This window comes from Anopheles gambiae, chromosome 2 (genome assembly GCF_943734735.2).
Source record: "Anopheles gambiae chromosome 2, idAnoGambNW_F1_1, whole genome shotgun sequence".
NCBI classification, from domain to species: Eukaryota; Metazoa; Arthropoda; class Insecta; order Diptera; family Culicidae; genus Anopheles; species Anopheles gambiae.
The window spans coordinates 102,286,505-102,304,064 of record NC_064601.1 but is presented as its reverse complement, the minus strand read 5'-3'; the positions used below and the strand labels follow the sequence as shown (position 1 = coordinate 102,304,064).

The window sequence follows — 17,560 nt, the reverse complement described above, 5'->3', positions numbered from 1 at the left end:
TAAACGAACGCAAACCAGTCAAACAAAGAGTGCCGCCTCCCCCGGTCGGAAGGTCAGTAAAGCACGTGAACAAATGTTGAGAGTTTGGTAAACTAGCCCTGTTTGAGTACAGTCCGTCCCAGCCCGGTCCCTCCCGAAGGGGTTCTACATAAAGCGCCGGCTATTCATTCGGCCTCGGAACCGGACCGGCCGCAACAGCAACCTCCACGGGTAGATGTCGAATGATTTATTCATCCGTTGCGAAACCAGAATGAGAAAGCACTGGAAATATGACATGCATCCAGAATGTCCATATGAAAAGCCGAACAAGTAAAAGGAACAAAATAACATACACAAACCCATACACGGGCAGGGAATGAAAAATCACATTCGCACCGAATGGAAAATTGCATCCGGATGCAGTTTAACCCATGCATCGGACCCGGTTTGTGTGTTTGCACTGGAGAAATATGATGACATGGGGTCGGAAAAATGTTCGCTTCATTTCACCGGGGGAAAAAAAAGTTGTGCTCTCGTTACAAAATGAAGATAAAGATAAGCAACAAAAAATAGCACGATCGACGCGCATGTTGATCAGGTTCTGGTTAGTAATGGAGCGATAGTTGGAAAAATTGCTTCTGCTCGTTACTTGATAACCGGTGCAACGGTCAAGGTAGAAAGAGTTTGTTCTATTGTTATTCTATCTGCAGTGCAGCTGCTTTGTGTTGACACAGTAAATATGCATTTCAACATAAAAAAGGGTACACCGCGTATCTAAAAAAAAAGGGGTAAAGTGGGTCAATATTTGTATGTGTAAGTTTTCAAGCAAATAATACTGTTAGAAAACGAAGCGGAAAAATAATTTAATGCGGAACACGTTAAAGCCTTTTGGTTGTACTTCAGCTGTTGCCAAAAAATAAGTCCTTTTATTCCGCCAGTTCGTACGTAACATTCGCTCTAGCTAATCTTGCGAGCCTTTTTATCCTGTTTTCTTACAACCATTCTCTCTTTTTCCCATTTCTTTTCCTCTCTCAGCAATTCTTAACGCGCATGTCGACAGGTCGTTGGAACCATCCTATTTTGCAGTTGTAAGGTTCCAACAAATACTGTTATAGCAAATGCAAACGTAGTCAAAAAAATATAAAAATAAACAAATATTGAAAGACTCAAATAAGATACGGTAAAAAACAAATGAATGATTTTTTTTTCATTCATTTGAAGGTTGTTAAATAATATTCTTAAATTAAAGACATAATAAACCTAGCTAAATAGAAACTCGACTGAAAATATATGATGGTTGTATTAAAAATGGCTTGAATGTTGCTAAATATTTTAACAATTGAAAAATCTATACAAAAGCACACTAGAAAAGCAAAGGAAGGAGGTGTTAAAGGGAGAACAAATAAAAAAGTGTCGAATAAATAAAGAAAATGAAGTAAGCATATTAAAGGAAAGAACGATGGAAAGATAAATATAAACAAAATCATTAGATAGCAGAAATATTGAAACACAAAACCTCTAATTGATGCTGTTTTGTCATATGACATTTGAAAAAGTGAAATCAAAAGAAAAATGAGAAAAAATAAACATAAAACGAACATGAAATACATGAGAACAAGTTAAAAGTAACACAAAAAACAACAAAACTTCACATAAAACTACACTTATCGCTAATCGAAATAAACATGAAACACTTGACCGTTCAACATCCAAAACACATTAAATAAGCTACCGCTTTCATGACAGCGCATGGGTAAAACCAATGGCACAGAAAAAAAAAAAACAGAAAACAGACACAATGTAGTGCATTTTTGCCCATTTTCATTGCACCCTTCCATAACACCCCGTAGAGCGCATTGAAACTAGGGCACTGTGACCAACACCGATTGAGGCTGGCTGATCGGAAAGCCATTTGCAGCGTGCAAGTAGACAATACCAACAAAAGAAGAGAATAGCAACAGCATAATGCAAAAAAAAACCAAAACAAAAAACCGGCACCAATCCACACCCCTCCTAAAGGGGCAGAACCGGGGGGCCATTATCAGCGAACCACAAACGTGGTGACCAAACGTATGTGTGTGTGTGTGTGTGTGCTTCGGAAAACAATTTGCTGCCCGCTGCTTGTCACCCCGTTTTTGAAGCGCGCGAGACCAAATGGGGCACAACTCGCCGAAGTACAAAAGGCACCACTGGGCTGGGATAGAACGAGATAGGAAAGCTGCAACGAAAAAAGCTTTGTTTACATAAACACCGTGTCAAACGTGTGAGTGCAAGCCCAGGCGCGTGTATGATGGTAGAAGGCTATGAAAAGGCACCTGAAAGCTGACGGTGCCATAATCATTTTCCAGCAGCGCAGCGACGCCACCACAAGTACGCTAGTGTGTGTGTGTCCAGAGCTTGCGTCCCGAGACGCGACTTGCAATAATTATTATGCAAACGTGCGAGCATGATCGAGTGCAGTGTCTGCATCATCGATGCGAAAACGAGCGAAAACGGTAACCGAACAACAGGCATGAAGAAGGGGGTGGTGGTTTGCCATGAAGGACGAATGCAAAATATCGTATGCACGGTGCGGACGGGGTGCTGATTGAAAAATAATATCAAAATGTCACTTGAAGTTGTGCAATCGGTATGCCGGCCCGGATTGCTTCTCGCCCTCCCTTATCTGCTGCTGTGCACCTTCTTCGCCTTGCTGACCTCCTTCTGGCGTCCGCTGGGTGGGCAGTGAGGTGAGTAAAAGTGCATTCGTCACCCTTCAACCCACGCAAGAGACACTCTTCGCCAATCCCCGCAATATCTCCCACTGCCGTCCATGCTTACACGAGCAGAATACCCTTCTGTCTTTGACGGTTGTCCGTTTGATGGTTCGATAATGTTTCGCGTTTTTCTTTTCAATCGGCGTGGGTGGGTGAAAGTAAGGCACTACTGCACAGTGAAGTCAGCACACACAGAAGGGCACTCGGCGCAAAACCAAAGCAACAATGAACGAAACAAAACCAAAAAAATCAACGCCACCAAACCACAATCTGACCTCGATTTGGCTGTGAAATAACTTTGCAAAATTTGCCCCCACCCATCCAACCGGCGAGCTTTTCCCCGCTACACCAAACGCGGTGTGTCGAATCGATGCAATCGATGAAAACGTCAGCTACATCTCGGTTTGCCGCTGCAGCAGCATATCGGGGTCGGAAACGCTTCTGCTTTATTCAGATTTCCCATTATCCGTTTTGACACATTTTCACTCTCTTTCTCATCTTATCGTCATCGTTATCATTCGGACTGCCACCATCACACCGAACTGACTCCGGTTACAATGACGCTCTGTCGTATAGATGAACCGAGAAAAAAGAGATGCGCTTCTCAAAATAGCTGCAAAAAACCAGACAGCTGACTGTGGATGCTTCGTGCTGGGGGGCTGGACGATCCATTACATTGAAAGTTTGATGAAAAAAAGAAAGTTTGCTGTAGCTATTTTAATCCAGGTTTCTGTGAAATCATCTAGAGCGCAGTAGTGAAGTGGATTTGCATTGGCATCGTTGACCTTTTGTTGCTACGAATCAAACATGGAGTTTTTTTATCTAACTTTACGCTAACAAAACTGTAATCAATTCATTAACATCAATCTGCCGGAAAGCTTCCAGGGCAATTGGATTACTAAAGTCGTATGATGTAGTGATGGGGAAAATTTGCAAAAATCCGATGTCGACTTCGATTCGACTTCAAAAAATTTTGAATCCGACTCCGGAAGATAGGTCCGATCAGCATTATCTGGAGCCGTTTGGAATCCTCTATTGTCTTTCAGAGTTGTCCAGAGTCATCTGGAGTCGTCCGAAGTCTTCGGGAGTCGGGCAAAACCGTCCGGAGTCATCCTGAGTCGTCCAGAGTTGCCCTAGGTCGAAATCTACTGGAGTAGGAACCATCCCGAGTCAGCCGAAGGCAATTTTTTTATAGTCAGGCTTAACCGACACTAACTCCTGCTGACTTCGGTCTACTGAAACCGTTGCTCTTAGAGAGAAAAGTCTGTTTGAGAGGTGCATGGGCTACGAGATAAAAAAAACACCACGAAATGAAATGCCTCGGACCAACTCCAATTCCATATGACTCCAGAAGACTCTGGACATCTCTGACTCCGGGCGACTCCAACTCCACTCTACTTTAGTCGACACAGGACGACTTCGACTTCGATAATATGTTCAGCAAAACACTTTTTTGAGTGTTTTGATTAAAATGTGTCCTTTGCTTCATGGAATTGACAGACAATTCTGAGATAACAAAAATAAAATTCTTATCGTCTCTAAAACAAACGCGTGTCGTTATATATCTCAACATGCACCTATCCTTAACACCCCCGAAAACGTTATCAATGACAGACCGGGCGTGTCAATAAAGTGTGAAGCTCATCACATCGCAACTCACACATTCCACATCAGAGACAGCTGCCACCAGAGAGATACGTTTTCTTCACCCGCTCGCACGCAATCTTACCTCGAATCATCCTCCCGATCTCGTTTGCCAGATTCAATTGTTCCAATGCCACAGTTCCAATTTCAATATTTGCCCACACTTCCCACTCCAATTTGACACTAGAAAGAGGTGACACAAACCCTCAAGAAAATCCTTTCGCCATCATTCTTCTCAAAGCTCCTCTGCTCACCAAACAAAAAAAAAAGTCCGATTAAAACGCGCTCCAATACATCCAACAAATCCGTGCATTCAATTCATTCCCCACCGACGACAAATCCGTGGAGTGGAGCGAAGGCACCCAGAGACTGTCATAAATCATGACGACGAGAAGGCGATTAGAAGCTCGCCAGCTATAGCCGGGAACCTCTGATAGGTCAATCCAAGCTCACAGTCACTGGCAAAAAAGTGGTAGAATACATTCCACTAATATCCTCGCCTATCTTGAAACCCTAAACCAAAAAATGGTCCCCTATCCCTCATGTGCTTCGAAACGGACTTTGAAAGCTCTCAGTGAAAATTTATATCCTTCTATGGTGAGGTAGTGTTGGAAAGGATATTTTTTGCTTTCTTCGCTATCGCTCAACTTCGATACCATTTGCCCGTTTTGCCGAGGTTTATGCTGCTGTAGGCCTACTTGAATGACACACTGACTGACGTACAGGAAACGAATGGCCGATTGTCATTCAAGTCTGTCCGCGCGAAGAAAGGCTGTCCTGCAAACCGGGCAGCAGCAGCAATAGTTGGCAACAGTGACGGCAAGCAAATAGGAAACCGAACAAAAAAAAAAGGTTCCACAAAACCACCCTCGTTTTGCTCGACAAACTTTCGTCAGTCCTGACAAATCACTTCCGGGAGCCCTGGGAGGGAATGAGAAAAAAAGCTCCTTTCCCCGGGTTTCAAGAGCGGTTGGGAAATTTTCAATTCGTTCTTGTATGTTGTGTGTATTTTGTCCGTTTTTTTAAACCCCCTTCCGAAGTCTCCTCATGCTTTTTGTCCCATTTAGAATAAAAAAACACAACCCGAACTTTCCACAAGCGCTGTCAGATACTGTAGCTGACAGCCGGAAGCGAACGTTTTCCCCTGCTCTCCCACCTCCCACACTCGGCTCGGCAAATATCACACATACACACTTTTCTGCCGATAAGAAAATTTTGCTCACTCGCACCCGTCCTCTCTCTCTCTCTCTCTAACCTTCCCTTTTCTCTCACCCACATGGCTCAAACCGTAAGGACGTATTTTAAGGATTTCTTTCCCCAGGCATTAATTAGACACTTGAAACAAACGATACTACAGGCGCACCGCATTCCTGAGCCAAACGTTATCGTACGGAGCATTTTCCGGGATGGATCTTTGCGCTCCGATGCCCTCCGGGGGCATAAATTTTCCAATACGTGACACGGAAACAAATGCAAACAAACCCTCCTTGCAAACGCGCTCCTGCGTGCTGGGTTCTGGGCAGGGAGAAGGTGAGGGCAACCATCGATAAACGGCACCAATCTACATGCGTCGGGATTCATTTTAAATGCCTGCCTGTCGGTAAAACCTTGGGGTGGTTTGTTTACTTGACTTTTCGACAGCTGCAACCGAGTGGGGGAAGGCAGAAGGAATCAGGGGTGAATGGGAAATGTTTCCCAATCATTAGGATATTTGAAGAAAATTGGACACATTTTACGATAGAATCCTCGTGCTCTTTCAACGCAGATCGATTTTACAGCCTGAGTACCTGTGTTGAGTGGAAATGTTACTCTAGAATCAGGCCTAGATTTGTACAACTGGTAGGTAGCTTTCTTTCTTTCCCATTCTTGATTTAACCAATCCAATTACTACTTGCGTCATGTTTTATTCAACCGATCGCATGATGAACTGTAGTACATGTATTGTTCATCCCAAAGCCGAAAGATGAGCCTACTTACAGCACAGATTGGCTCACACGATACCAACTACATCCTAGCCGGGGTTCTTTAAAAAATCATAAACGTCAAACCAAAAACCATTCAAGGGCCAATAAATCCCATCCGAAGAGCGGCGTGGCGCAATAAATGTTACACAACGCCTACGATCCGTCGAAAAAGCTTATACGACCCGGTCCCATACTGTCCCAAAAGCCAAAAGCCCATATAGCAACTGTACCTCTGCCGGCAGGCGGGTAAGAGTTGAGCGTACGCTTCTTGAATTAATTTACAACCATCAATGTCACGCCGACGTACCGTCACATGGAAAAACCGGCTCACTTTTCCCCGGGCAACAAGCAGTGGCAGATCGGGCGGCCTAACGTTTGACAAATAAACATACACAAAATCGGTGGCTTTTTCTTTCCAGCACCTTGCTGTACGACCGCACCGGTTCCGGTAAAGCTTGCGGAAAAGCTTTTCCCCCGCTCCCTATGGTTTACGAGCGTTTCGCGAACATGGGGCGTTGTGATGCGTTGTGAACGCGTTGTTGGGGCGGTGTGGCCCTATGGTAATGGGGCAACCGTTTTGGATCGTTTGACGTAGGCCGCTGATGGAAGCTGCAATGCAATGTAGGATTATGTGGAAAAAGGTATGAATGTTATGTGGAGGTGGTTTGCTAGCATTAAAGAACGGCAAAGGTGAAACGATGTCCCATTCTGCCTACGCGCACAGTGTGTTTAAACGTAACTCGAAACAGACGAGCGATTAGAAAGGCTGGTAGGTCGGATTTTAGAATACGAGCAAGTTTATAGTGACGTAAACGAGCATGAACAATTACATAAAAAGAAAACAAATACGAAAAGAAACAGGTAAACATCAAAACAGGTCCTAACTGCGTGAGATGCAGATAACGAAGGAATGAAAACACCATTCGTAACACAAAAAAGACATTTATATATAAATGTTAAATATTATGTTATCTGATATAATAATCTCATTAGAATTAATGCAAACATTGGGGCCCTTAACGATTCTAGTCAGTTTTTTGTATGGAGTTTGACAGTTGGAGGCTGAAATCATGTAAACACTCCATACAAAACCACACACAAAACTAGCCTGCAATTTTCAGTCTAGATTATTCTAGCCTCAAAGCTAGAATTAGATTCGAGTACCTGCTCGAAAACACGGTGTTGTTTACATTTATCCCAAGGTGCATTAAAGAGATCAGGTGATGGAATCCAGAATCAAAGTGTATGTAGTTCAGGCGATCTCATAGCATGTTTTTTATAACCAAATTTGAATATCACTTTTTGACAGGATGAGTGAAAACTTTTGTTCAAACAAGCTTTCTGGAGGCTTGACGAATACATAAAACACTCTTAAAATCTTCATTCACAAACAGAAGCGATAAAAATCAGCCTTTTACAGGGTTTACCAGTCCAATAAACAACTGTCCACTTGTTTATAACAATAGTCGTTTTGAATAGACACCGCTGTCTACCACTTGCTCACACGTCAGATGGTGTAAGCTACTCTGTCCAATTCAATAACACAATTTTCGCCTTCGATTGCACAACGGTCGGATTCGGCACGGTTTCTTGTGGTTGTTGTATAATTAACAAAATTAATGTTTTGATTTATTGAAATGTATGGTTTATACTGCATATTTCTTGAATAAAAGAAACGTGTTTGAAAATGTTTTGTTTTTGTAAAATTTGTCAAAACAAAACAAACTGTGCCGAATCTGACAGTTGCTTATCGAAGGCGAAAATTGTGTTATTGAAATGGACAGAGTAGCTTACACCATCTGACGTGTGAGCAAGTGGTAGACAGCGGTGTCTATTCAAAACGACTATTGTTATAAACAAGTGGACAGTTGTTTATTATGCTGGTAAACCCTGTAAATTCCTACACCTTGGGATAAGCCCATCTGTATATTATTCCTACTTAGCTAGCTGCTCGAAAACTGCTATACAATGCAAACCGCTGACAGGCTGAAATTTCAGCCTACGAACTTAAAATGGAAAGGGCCCCATTAACAGCAATTATTCAAAATGAATATTTTTATTAATAATTTAATTAATAATTAGTACACACAAAATTAAAAAGGATTCAACAAATAATTCAAATACGAATAATGAAGATACAGAGGACCGACATGGACAATACAAGTAAATTATTTAAAGCTCTTCGCTCATTTTAGTTACCTAATTTGTTATGTGAAATTGTTCGATAGATTTGTTTTAAAACGTAGAAGATGTATGTTTGTTCTCACTTTCAATTCATATAATTAATGTTTTACATATTATTTTAAACATTTATTGGCTAATAAACGATTTTTTTAGTTTATATTTATTTTCTTTTAGTGAAATATTACTTTAAAAAGCTTTATTGCAATGTAAAATATGTTCTACTGTTTTTTTATTGTTTAAATCCATATGGACGACTTGTTAGTCCCAACAAAATAAATTACCTTCAACACGAAACCGAAACCCCCACAGATAGAACAAGCCTACCGGCAATACTGTCCCAAAACCGAGATTGTTTGACCGAAAGTAGAGATATAGGTAAAATCCCCGTCTCAACTCTCCTCCCTCCCCCAGTCCTCTCCAACCTCTCAGTCACACATAAAACTCGGCAAAACAAACACAATCTCTGCACGCACGTGAAGCATTTAATTAGAATGGCCGGCCACCGGGTAAAATTATTGTCACACGCTGCCCATTACGCTCGAGCGGTCTGCGTGTGTGGTCCACCGTGCGCCCTACGAGCGGCCGAGCGGTTTGGGGGCTATAATTTAATTGTGATGGGAAATTCCCGTGTCCCATTCCCGGGCGGCCCAGACAAAGCCGTTGAAGCTGTATTTCGGGGGTTTTTCGTTTGCAGGCGCGGAAACGGTTCAGAGACAAAGCTTTTGGTTTGGCTGGTTCGCGAGAGCGAGAGTAGGAGAGAGGTGAAAAAGTACCCTTCATCCACGGGTCCTGGATCCCTGCCAGCTGTGTGCATTTCCACGCAGATTTTACTAGCGGGACATAGTTTCGCCAGCGGAATTTTTAACCGCCAATGAGCGCGGGGCCGGGTGTTTCCGCGAGTTTTCACCGCGAAGGCTCGATTCGGGAGGCGGAATGTGCGAATGCGTAATTGTTTTGTTTCCAACAGTACCATTCCTACTCGTCGCCTGCCTACTTATTGCCATTCATCGCGTATTGCGCGCCGAGAGCGTATCTTAACGAAATGATGGAGAGCATTATCAAGAATGGAATTTATTGCAATGCGGGGAAAAGGTTCGCTTCGCTGCACGTTCGATGGAAACACGGATTAATTTCCTAACATTCCATCTCGTACGTACGCGTTTCCTAATCCTTCCGTTGCCATACATTGCTTTTTAACATCGAAATTTGTTTCAAACAAACAAACCAAGATGCGTGCAGCTATTGAGGCGCGTAATGTGACTCTTACGAAAAAACAATCTTTCCAGTTGAAGAGTTCGGCCGGTACCGGGGCGGCAGTGGTTTGCTCCACTTTGATTTCCGCTCCGGTGGAAATGCGTTGACGTAAGTGAGGGTTGTCATGTGTTTTTTTTTGTTTTGTTTCCTCTGGGCTCCGTGCCCGGCTGTCCCTTGTGCTTTGTGGTGCGATGAAGTAATTTGACCAATTTCAGAAACGAGTACACCGGACTTTACACCGACACAGAGGGTGAGAGAGAGATGGAGGCCAAAAGAAGTGTCTAAACCGTCGGACCCTCGTGCAGCTTACCGAGCTGTGAAATGAGATTTGTCTCCGAGAAGGTGAGGAAGAGAGGGGTAAAAAAGCACTCACACACACACACCGGCCCGTATCAAACCGTACAACAAACCCGCACTACGCACTGCACTCGTTTGTTCAATTTAGTCAACAAAACCTCGTAAACTGGCCCGCATCTTCCACAACTCCGCTCCGTACCACAATAGCCATTCGAAATTTTTAAGCCCTTTAAGCTTCCACCCCGGCGCTTTGCTCGCTTACCTTTCTCGATCGCTCCTAAAGGTGGCAAATTTCGTTCGGTTTCGTTTCGTTTCGTTTGTCCGGTTGGACGCTGCAGTGATCGGACCCTTTAGCGGAAAAGCTGCAAATGAAACGTAAAGCAAAGTAAATGAGATTCTGTTACTATGCGCACGAAATCAAGAAGGAACTGGAGCTCGATCGGAGAGAACCTTGCTCGTGCGTAAGGACAAATGATATTCTTATTTCTCCATTTGCTGAGGTGGAGGTAGACTTTCGTGAGTAGACAGTGGAACAGAGCAGATGAAAGTGAAGGTGCAGCTAATCGGAACGGGAACGGCACGAAGCAGTACCTCGCCTCGGGTACTGCACGCAAAGTTGAAGTATTTAGGTCACTGGACGTATGTGGAGAGTAGAAACGGGCGTAATAAAAAGCTTTGTGTATCCGTCGATCAAGAAGGATCGTGCGAGGAAGATAAGATCATTGCTTCAGACTTCCATAAGTGGATGCTAGTGGATGAAACAATTCCAATAATTTGATCGTGAAGGATGGCTTCTTATGAGTCACCAGGTTTGTTTGACGTCCTTGCTTCAGTAGAAGACTCTTCTAAGTGAAAACTTATGTTATTTAACTTGTTTTGTTATGCGATTGTTTAAACAATTTGATTTGATTTTTGATTGATATTGATAAAATAACGAAGCCAATGATGCCGTGTACATTATTTGTAAAATTAGTTACCAAAGAATAAATAAAGTTAAGCGTAGATACTACGGGACTTAAAAGTATTAACCTTAGTGCATGCTGGTGACATATGACTTGATTTAACCGAAGTTATCGCTAGAACCACTTCAAAGCACCATTCCAAGCAGCAGCTCCGTTCCCTTGCTTTCAAAATAGCCATCCATATTTTTTACCATCTGTGCTCTATCCACACTTAATCGTTTACGACCACGTTTGATATTGATGATGCTGTCATTGATACAACGATGTAGTGATTGAGCAAGTTACTTTATATCCAAACCTTCTCCCCCGATTCCAGCTCGCAGCAGGGTAGCGCCATCCCTACTACCGCCAAACCAATGGCTTACACCGTTTGCAACTCAAAACAGTGAGGCAAAAAAAAGAAGGCAGCAACACTCCCACGGAGCCCTAAAATTACTCACGATTCCAACCCGCTTTTCAAGGGAGTGCCGCACACTATGGGAAAGAGCAACGGTTGAGCGAAGCAGCAAAAAACACAAAAATGGACTCATGGTACACTTCACGGAATGTTTCAACGCTGGACCCGGTGGCGAGTCATCGAGTTAGGAAGAAAATTAAGTGCATGGTACCGTGGCACTGTACTACCACAGGGCTGCTACACGACCCGCTGGCTGGGTCCCGCCAAAGAAACTGGTTTAAGGCTAGGAACTGGAAACATGGTTAAAAATCACCGACCGCCCCGAGGACCCGACAGCCGGCAAACTTCGAGGTGTGTCACTGTGTGGTGGTGTCGCCAGTAGGTAACCGATCGTTACCAGTGGGGGAGTGTGAAATGGGGCAATCGTGGCGTGGAGGATACAGGAGGGACGAGAGCTTCACCAGTTGCAACCCTCAAACATGCACACGCACACACACACACACAGAGACACAGAAGCAGGCAAAATTGGAGCAACTCTCGTGGGTCCTGGCTGGGCGTTCCAGGCGCTGCCAAAGGGTCGAAGGACGGCGAAAGTAATGCAAGTAATGATAATACGCAACCGCCAGCAAGTTTCCGATGACAGTGTTGCATAAAGACAGAGTGCTGCAAAGCATGAACCGATGAAGCAAGGGGAGGGGTGTAAAAAAATGCAACCAATTGATCGAGACCTATTTTCGAACCTCGCCTGCAAGCTAATGTCATTAAGCTGATTAAATTGTCGCTCTCGATGGGGACGGTTTACGCCCCAGGAGCTCTTCGGGCTGCGAGATGGCCTGCATCTCGGTGGCTGCAAGGGCAATGTATATTAAATTCCAATTGCATTTTACACACACTTCGCTATCACCCCGTTCGCTATCACAAGCTGGGAGGAAAGTGGGAAAAAGTTGTTTTTTTCTCACTGCGAGCATTCTCTAGATAAATATTGCACGTGTTAAGCATGATTTATTCGCAAAAATTTAAACCAAGTGTGCACCAAGAATTGCATACATTAAGGCGATAATTTTAACTGCTCCCGTAATGCAACGTACAACGCCGTGTAGTATAAAAAAAACAGAGTGGTAAACATGCTGCTCATCATGAATATTAATAAACTTTAGCACTACGCGTACTGGTGCTCCCTCTAGTGTACACAGTTCGTGTGTTTGCGCCACCTTTTTAGTGCGGCACGTACCGAAAGACACCAAACACACGAGTAAAGTAAACATAAAAGCCACCCGTTACAGTGCAAAATGATTCCTTCCGGCAGCGGCGGTGTTAATTCGCGCCAGTGCTGACGAGGCTGCTTTCGTAATAACTGTCCACCATCACTGTGTGTGTGGTGGCATCGCGACAACATTACTCGCGCCATCGTCTGTGGCGCCCGTGGAGAACACCAAGGAACGCGTGAAATATTCCCCCCCAAAGCCGTAACCCACCAGACTTCAGTCTGCTAGCTAGGGGTCAAAGACGATAAAAACAGAACACACTCTACGCGCCAAAAAGGTTGACATTCTTGTTTCAGACCATCAAAACCGCTGACAGCCCCGACGGTGGATGATGATGGCGATGGCGACTCCCCGGTACGGCTCTAAAATGACACATAATGAGGGTATTGGGCAGTATTGAATAACCATAAATCACCCACCGGTGCAGTTGAACTGCCTTGATCTGCCTTGATGCCTTCGCCGGCTGTAGGGTGGGCTGCGGTCAACAGATTCGCGTTTGATTGACGTGACTCTTTCGCTTGGTGGGTAGGCGCAGACGACGACAGAGGACAAATTTGTGTGCAATTTATTCCATCATCATCATCATCACAATTGCGCGGAAAGAGGCAAGGGTTCAAAATGACGCCTGAAAGGGGATTTGCATTTATGCAACAAGGTGCGTCCTCCGTATGCAAAATGCATTTTGCACGGATGGACAGATTACAAGTGAGTCGATGTTGCGTTAAAAGCTTTATCGATTAAATTGGTGCTTTTTTATAAGGTACTTAACAATTACTTAAACATTACATATTTATTGAATAATTTCAGAAGAATTGATACGAAAAAAAGATCACAACTCCACTTATTTCAACACAGTTACAGTTTTACGAGAATTGCAGTTTTAAAATAGTAAAAACAATTTTAGAGAGTAATAATTATAGTAATTACTATTTGAACATACTTTTAGAACTTCTTTAATCAATCTTCATGCACCATTTCTATCAATATATGAAGAAAAAAACAAATATAACGAAAAAAATGTATTAAATGCTATTTTGAACAAATAAATTTTACAAAAAAAACTCTGTTAATCCCATCAACAGTTAGGATGTCAAGTTTCTTGCCGAATTCTTCACAAAACAATACCAAACACTCATGTGAAAGTATAATCTTAAAATGTAAGGTGTAATAAAAAAAAATAGGTCAAAGAGGCAATAAAAAGCCTCAATTGCAGCAATACTTACGAAACCTATCCGCTCAAGTGCTACCGTGCTCCATTTCCATCTCAAATATGTATCAAATTGTCAAAACTTCAACTACCACTCCAGAACAAAAAGCTACAATTTCGATCCCTACACCTGCACAGCGAGCGAACGTGTGCACGTGTACAGAACTGTCTTCTTGGCATCGTCAAAAAACTGTTATCTCTCTTGTCTCCCCGCCACCCAGCAAAACTCGACAATGATAAAGTGTGCCAGCAGCTTCCAGCATCTATCGACATTTACCACCGACCCTCCTTCACTCCACCAGCCAGCCAGCCAGCCAGCCAGGCAGAGAGGATGCCGTGAAACGGTGGAATTCAATTAATTAAATTCCTTCGCTTTCCCGTTTTCGCAAACCGCAGAAGAAAAACACTTTCCAAAGTCACCACCAGCACCAGCGCCGGTGCTTCGGCTTTCATTTTACAAGCAGCAGGATGTGTGTGTGTGTGTGTGCGTGTTTTTTCGGCAAGAGAGCAACACAACCCCATGGCAACGAGACATCAAGAAAACATCAAACATTAGACAATTTGTCTCGAGTCCTAAGGCTAAAGCAGAAGCAACAACCTCCGCCCGTAGAGCGTCCTTTTAATTGTGCGCGTCAGGATCGCGAAAAAGCGTTTCGTTTCCTTTCAACATGTTTTGCTTGCTTTTGTTGCCGTTGTTTGTGCTGTCTCCATTCGTCTGCACCAAAATTGGCAACACAAAAACACGGCTGGCTTACCTCGGTTCTACAACGAATCGATAGAAATTACACGTACCCGCACCTCAGCTCACTCGGCACAATCGGAACGGAATAAACAATTTCGTCCGGTATTAATCGTCTGCCAAGGGCGCATTTCACTTGTTATCGTTCTAGATTCCTTAAAGTAGCTGCCGTTTTTGCGTGATGAGCGCGCGTTCAATATCAACCCCGCGCACCGATCGAACGTTCGGGAGAGCAAGCAAGCAAAAGAACAACACCCGGAGCCCGGAGACGATGCTACGCTTTGCCGACATCAACCACATCCGGTAAGGGTTGGTCCAGGGGACGAGCAACAACCGTGTACAGAAAGCAACCATGGCTTCGTAATCCCCAGAAGGGATTCAAACTACTAACGCCCAAGCGCAGCTACAAAAATCCGACAATTCGAGTCGTCGCTTCAGAAGATTTTGACACCCCCGTGGAACGATCCCAAGGATGCGGTTATTGTGATGGAAAGAAGGGGATTTGACGGGTTGTGGTTCTACCGAAAATAGCTTTCCGAAATGGTCGTGGGCGAGCTCGTGGCACGTCGAGTGGCTAAAGATGTTGGTATCCATTCTGCCTGCGTTTGGCAGATTTCAATCGTCAGCGTAACGAAACTTTAGCCAAAAATAGATCATTGCTTTTTTCTTGGCAGAGCTTCGATTCATTGTAAGCGCATTTAAAGCCTTGCCATTCCATTAAAGCCATAAACGGTACGATTATTGCAATAAATCAGCCCACGTGGAGGTTGTTCACCCTCCTAAAATGCAAACTTTTGCTTCCGCGTTGCATTCGATACCGGGCGGAAACGGTAGCGTGCTGCGAGCCGTGCCCGTATGACAGCTGTCAGACAGCGAAACATAAACAACGTACATTTAGTGCAACAAGTACGCCGAACAGGGGGCCCCCCCGGATGCCATTTATCAACACATTGGCTAAGTTATTGCATCCATCCAATCAATACCCTTGTAATATGTTCAATTCTGATCGATGGCGTTCCTTACCAAGCTAAGAGGGGTTGCGTTCTATGGCGGAAGAACTTGAGGTTCTTCCGAATATGTTACAACCCCTACAGGTTTGAGGTTTGATGTGGTGTAATTAAAATGCTTTATTTATTACCAAATTGTTATTCTGCTATTACAGACATAAACAGTACGTTCTCTACCGCGTTGATTCCCATGAACTTGAGGAGATTACTCCCGTGATACGTCTTACAACCCGTTCTGCATGCAAAGATTCAGCAATTCCACCGAAACTTTGCAGCCGTGCCGTATCGCAAGCCTGTCGGATTGTTTCCTCCCAGTTGGAGTTTCCGTATCTTACAAAGGACATCTGCGAAGGAGCTCCAATAGCGGTGTATAGCGCTAGAAGTTAAGCTGCCAGCTAGAGAAGGGAACGTCCTTATCAACGGATCTGCCAGCCAGGAGTGGCGACGGAGACAAATTTGTGCGCTTTGCAGTTTGTCAACTACCACCAACGCCACGACGACCATGGCGACCGTAAATCTATAATTACTCCAAATTTTCAAGGTCCCTCGAGGCAGTTTACAAAAGTGACAGAGACGGGCTTCGAGCTCGAAGCTGGTACTGTGTATGGCTTCTCTTGCGTCGAACCATAGAGCGCCCGCACACCAACACACGCACAAAAAAGCCCCAAGATAGTCGTCTAGACGTGACCCTGTGATCTGTGCTGTGCGAGCGACCGGCGAGGGGACGTGTAGAACGAGCCGTCACGATGACATTTTGCTTGGCGAGCACTTTTGACTTGTTTGTGTATTAACCCGTAAGCATGATTTATGAAAAATGACCTCTCATTGATTGTTTCTGTGGGTGGTGGTGGTGGGTGCAGTCCAATCGAAGCGCTAAATAAGCGCAAAATGGAGTTAGTAGTGGTGGTGAGACAGAAAAGCAGCACAAAAAACCGGCACCAGTACATGTATTTCGAGCAACAAAAGACTCGAACAGGCGAAGCAAGAGCCTTCTTGCACTGCAGTGCGCCTCGGTTCGCATCCAGCGGTCGGTTAGATAATTAAAATTAATGATTGGTTGGCTGCTGTAAGGCTTGGGTGGTTGAGGTCGGCAGAGAAAGGCACCCAGGGAGTGGGCCACGCCGGTGTGTACTGGCGGCAGGGTTTGCTTCGACTGAACGAAAGGACAAAAGAGAGTCTCCAGTAGCTAAAGTACACCTTCCTCTCTGTACGGACGAGCCAGGTAACCAGCGGCTAATGGTGTACCGGGTGGGTCCTCAGTACACAATGTACTGCAACTGCGATACGGCTACAGCCTTTCGGTGTTACTCTGTCCGTCCAGCCGTACAGGGGTACACCGATTATTAGCGACTAATTAATAATAGGGGAACTTTTCAGTAGCACAACGAAACCACCCGTCTGAACGTGTCCTTGGAGACCCTGCGGTAACTATCGGGCGGACGGTACTTCAGGCGATACGGCAGGCTTGGAGAGCTGCGCTGGCGATCAAATTTAGCGATCTTGAACTGAGGTTGGGTCAGCGTGTCGAATAGCAGCGGGGAGGGCAAAGTTAAGAGGAGAGGTTGTGACATTACCGCTCAAGGGAAGATTGTAACTGACTGACAGAGAGCGATAGAGCCGTCACAACGGCATAATCGGTTACACAAAATCTTACGAGCTGCTGCTGAAGACGATAGAACACAGAGTGAGAAATTACCTGCGCTCAAGTTGTGTAATTATCAAGCGCACTGTTACACACACACACACGCGTGCGCTTAGATTTGGGTCATAAAAGTTGTGTTTGCTTTTCGAGTGATATAAAGCACTGCAAGCAATAAATCTAATACCACTTACACTCCGCAATAGAGCAGCTCGAATACTAACACTCGGAAACTAAAACTTACATTCGCTTCCTTAACCTCCCCC

At 44.3% G+C, this 17,560-nt stretch overlaps 1 protein-coding gene across 6 annotated transcripts in view; it reads right to left on the bottom strand.

The window, feature by feature from the left end:
* Positions 1-17,560, bottom strand: part of LOC1277109 (serine-rich adhesin for platelets) — a 151,136-nt gene that overhangs the window by 51,417 nt on the left and 82,159 nt on the right. For all 6 annotated transcript variants that reach the window (XM_061650686.1, XM_061650687.1, XM_061650688.1 and 3 more), the window contains one exon: positions 10,341-10,440. The gene's annotated coding sequence lies outside the window, so the exon portion shown is untranslated. The remainder of the gene's footprint in view (positions 1-10,340; positions 10,441-17,560) is intronic.